The sequence below is a fragment of the Elephantulus edwardii genome, unplaced genomic scaffold (assembly GCF_000299155.1).
Source record: "Elephantulus edwardii isolate Elephantulus edwardi_28Jun2011 unplaced genomic scaffold, EleEdw1.0 scaffold00249, whole genome shotgun sequence".
Classification (NCBI taxonomy): Eukaryota; Metazoa; Chordata; class Mammalia; order Macroscelidea; family Macroscelididae; genus Elephantulus; species Elephantulus edwardii.
Genome location: NW_006399999.1, coordinates 2,546,147 through 2,550,981, shown reverse-complemented (window position 1 = coordinate 2,550,981; position 4,835 = coordinate 2,546,147). Strand labels below are relative to the sequence as shown.

The window sequence follows — 4,835 nt, the reverse complement described above, 5'->3', positions numbered from 1 at the left end:
TAGGGTCGCTATGAGTCGGAAACGACTCGACGGCACATAACAACAACAATTCGCAGGAACAGATTTCCCATCTTTCTCCCAAGGAACTGCTGATAGATTTCAGACCATCTTTGGGTTAGCACCACAGCTCTCTATAAGTAGGCCACCAGAGCTTCCTTCTCATACAAATTACAGCCTAGGAAACCCTATGTGGTGCTTATACTCTGGCTATAGGGTCACTATGAATATGAATAGACTCATCAGCACCCAACGACCACATTAAAGTACTGGAGGTAGAGGTTGAAAGGGAGATGATTATTTTCCTAGATTCTGGACCTTATCTACTCTCCAAGAGAATGGAGAAGAGTGTGCAAATGGTATCAGATACAGAGAGATAGAAGAAGAGAAGGTAGTGTTTTTTAAGGAGAAAAGTGTGCTTAGTTTCCTTTGTAACTGTTTTTGTTGTTGTGTCCCATTGAGTCATCTTCAACTCATAGGGATCATATCTATGAACAGCATCTCTGAAGCCTGCCTACTTCAGGCCCTCCTCAGTTTCAGCAGGCAAGATTCTATCATCTTCATATCACAGGTCATTGATAGTCTCCCTCCAATCCTAATGACACATTACTCCTCAGAGAGTCCAGCCTTCTGAATGATCTGTTCTGCATATATGTTGAAAAGTTATGGAGACAGAATTTTTCCCTGATTTTAAACCATGCAGTGTTTCCTTGCTCTGTTTTGAGGACTGCTTCCTGGTCCAATTATAGGTTTCGCATAAGCACAATCAAGTGTTCTGGGATTCACTTTCTACTCAAGGTAGCCACAGTTTGTTGTGATCCACATGGTCAAATGTCTTTGCATAGTCAATGAAACATAGATAGACATTCCTCTGGAACTCTTTGCTTTCTGTCAAGATCCATCTGACATTGGCAATAATGTCTCTGGTACCATGACCTCTTCTAAACCCAGCTTGTATTTCTGACAGTTCTCTGTTGATGTACTTATTCCAGTCATTTTTGGATAATCTTCAGCAGGATTTTGCTTGCATGCGATATTCGTGATTGCTGTTGTTATTGAACCCGGTTCTATAACTATCATCACTTCTCTATGTTCATAGAGTTTCCATAGGAGTGTTATTCACTCCTGCTTCCAAGACTGTCCTAATCTGGGAGATCCACCAAACATTGCTCACCATGGGTTACCATTATGGCATTTGACACACCGGTGGCACAGTATTCAGCATTACAGTAACTCCAAATTACCTCAAGACAGCAAATTGACAGACCAGTGTTCTACCACTTAGAAGAATGTTGTCCCAAACACAATTAACACCAAGCCCAAGAGGCCAACCAACTTTAAAGTGCAAAGACTCTCCACCAGATCCTGGTTGATTCTAAACAAGCAGGTTCTAGTCCATAGCTCTGTTAGCTAAACCCAGCAAATCCAATCAGCTCTCATACAATTGTGAATGAAATAAAAAATAACCAAACAGTCCACATCTGACACTCAACCAAAACAAAAGAACCCACCTTCCAGATTTCAACCGCTTCACACGTCATTTTGTTTGATAGTTTCCACACTCTGTAGGGTTACATTTTTTTTTTTTGAATGAGAATAAATATGGATCTCTCCCAGTCAGTTGGCCAGGTTGATGTCCTCCAGATTTCTTGGCACAACCTGGTGAGCATGTTCAGGGCAGCATCTGTTGGTTGAAATGTGTCTATTGGTATTCCATCAATTCCTGAGGACATTTTCCCCCCCAAAGTCCTTCAGACAGCCTGCACTTCCTCCTTCATCACCATTGTCTCTTGAACATATGTTGTTGTTATGTGCCATCGAGTCACTTGCAACTCATAATGACCCTATGTACAAACCCTGTTCTATGCTGTGCCAATCTTATAGTCTCTGACACACTACCTCCATTATCCCAGTGACTGAATCAATCCATTACATTCAGGGTCTTCTTCTCTTGTGCTGTCCCTCCAGCCTCTCAAGTATGACATCCCTCTCCAAGGACTGGCCTGTTTTTGCACCATGTCGAAAGTATGTCAGATGAAGCTTCAGAATCCTTGCCTCCAAGGAGCAGCTTGATTTCGCCCATTCCAGGACTAAACTGTTTGTTCTCTTAAAAATCCATAGTCTATTAAATTCTCTTCTCCAGCACCACAGCTCAAAGGCATCAATTCTTTTTCTATCATCCCTAGTCAATGTCCAGTTCTCTGATGCATGGCAAGTAATTGCAAACTTTATATCCTGGATCAGGCGCCCTTTAGCCTTCAGATTGACATCTTTGCTCTTCAGTACTCTGAAGAGGTCCCTGACAGCAGACTTTCCTAATGCAATTTGTCTTTTAATTTCCTGGCTGCTAATATCAAGAGTGTTGATTGTGGAGCCAAGAAACCTAAAGCTATTTACAATCTTAAACTCTTCACCATCTATCATGATGCTGCCAATCTTTGTTTTCTTGATGTTGAGCTTCAATCCATCTTGAAGACTGCAGTCCTTGACCTTCTGCATCAAGTGCTTCAGGTCCTCCTCTGTTTCAGCAAGCAGAGTTGTGTCAGCTGCATAATGCAGATTGTTGATGAATCGTTCACCAATCCTGATGCTACACTTCTCCTCATACAGCCTGGCCTCCCAAATGACCAGTTCTGCATATAGATTGAAAAGGTATGGATATAGAACACATCCCTGGCGTACACCCTTCCCAATTTTGAAATGCAGTGTTTCCCTGCTCTGTTCTGATGACTGCCTCCTGGTCCAAGTATAGGTTTCACATAAGCAGAATAAAGTGTTCTGGGATTCCCATTCTTCTCAGAGTTAGCCACAGTTTGTTGTGGTCCACACAATCAAAAGCCTTTGCATAGATAGACACAGATGAACATTCCTCTGAAACACAGACATTCCTCTGGTACTCACTCCCTGCTTTCATCCAAGATCCATCTAACTTTAGCTATAATACCTCTAGTACCACACAGACTCTTCTAAATCCAGTCTGCACTTCTGGCAGTTCTCTGTTGATGTGTTGCTCCAGTCATTTTTGGATCATTTTCAGCAGAATCTTGCTCACATGTGATGTTAATGATATTGTTTGATAATTTCCACACTCTGTCAGATCACCTTTCATATAGTGGACACTAACCAAATCCACTAAGAATTTTAACATAGCTTTCCGTGATTTACATCCTCCAAAAACCTTCCAGAGGCTCATCTATGAGTCAGTTCTGACTTAACAGCAATGAATTGAGTTGACTTTGAATTGTTACAGGGGTACATCAGTAAGTCTTCGCTAGTGTTGGATGTGAACATAACCCCTAATAGCCTCCACAGAGTCTTTATCTCCCTAATTCACCATTCTCCTTTTGCTTGCCAAAACAGGCATTCAGGAAAGGCTCTAGGAATTTATCCACATCACTCTGGATCTGATTTCTGAGCAAAGGCCTACCACATTATGCAGGTCAGTGAATCTGGCGCAAGTCCGGTGTTCTGCTCCAACCTCCCTTTCTTAGGAAACAAAGTTGCCAGAGCAGTAGTCAGCAGGAGTTATAATGCCTCTGGCAGGCCTTGAAGGACTGATATGATGGTTGTTCTTCCAGGTGGAAAATCACCACAGAGCCAAATGGGAGCTGGGGAAATAATATGTTTGGGAAGCCTGGCAACAATGGAGCTGCAGGTCAGAGAAGCTGAGTGACCAGAAATCTTTCCTGAGGAATGTGGCATCTGTTTTGTTAAAGAGTTAAACTCTCACCAGTGACCAGCTACCTTCAAGGTAAGGTGAAAATCTCTGCTGACTTAATCTTTCCTTCTACTCCTGTAGCTTTAGGCTAAAAAAAGATCAAATGACTTTTGACTGTGAAGAGCTGACTGGTACCCACACACGCAGATGAGTCCCTCAAGCTGCAGAAGCTTGCCCAAGGGGAATGAGGATGAGGGTGGGAAATAGTTGGGCCTTCACCAGGACTTTTGTGAGTTGACACTGGAAGCTCTCCAGCTTCCCAAGAAATGCTAATGGATACTTATTCCCCACCTCAGTGTTTCCTTCCCTTCTCCTGGTGCCACCTCCTCCTTCAATTTTGTATCTCCCTAGGACCAATTTAATTTTCCCAATATTGAAATAATTTCAGGCAAAGCAGCCAGCCACTGTTTTTCACTAACAACTGGATTGAGGAGCAAAGGGGCCCGAAGGCTTACTCATAGCCATAGTGAGGAGTAGACCCCCAGAGAGAACTGAGGAACTGAGAGCTTGAGCTTTTTTGGTTTTTGGTTTTGATGATTTCTGTTTGCTTTTCTTCCCCCACTCCTTTCCCCCTCCTACTCACCCCTCCAGAGTCTCAAACTACTTAAGTAGAAGCAGGAGTTTTCTAGGAATTAACTCAGCTTTGTAGCTTATATTAAATGGATCTTGGCAGAAAGGAGAGAATACCAGAAGAATGTCTATCTGTGCTTTATTGACTATGCCAAGGCTTTTGACTGTGTGGATCACAACAAGCTGTGGCTGACTCTGAGAAGAATGGGAATCCCAGAACATTTGATTATTGTGCTAATGTGAAACCTATACTTAGACCAAGAGGCAGTCGTCAGAACAGAGCAAGGAGACACTACATGGTTCAAAATCAAGAAGGAGGACCATCAGGGATGTATTTTGTCTCCATACCTTTTCAATCTGTATGCAGAACAGATCATCTGAGATTCTGGGCTGTACGAGGAGGAATGTGCCATCAGGATTAGTGGAAGAGTCATCAACAACCATGCTTGCTGAAATTGAGGAGGACCTGAAGTGCTTGCTGCATAATGTCAAGGACTGTAGTCTCCTATATGGATTGAAGCTCAACATCAAGAAAACAAAGATTCTCACC

The 4,835-nt window shown here is 42.7% G+C and overlaps 1 pseudogene; it reads left to right on the top strand.

Annotated features, from left to right (window-relative positions):
* Positions 1-2,013: 2,013 nt before the first annotated feature.
* LOC102849573 overlaps positions 2,014-4,835 on the top strand; it is an 8,734-nt pseudogene continuing 5,912 nt past the window's right edge.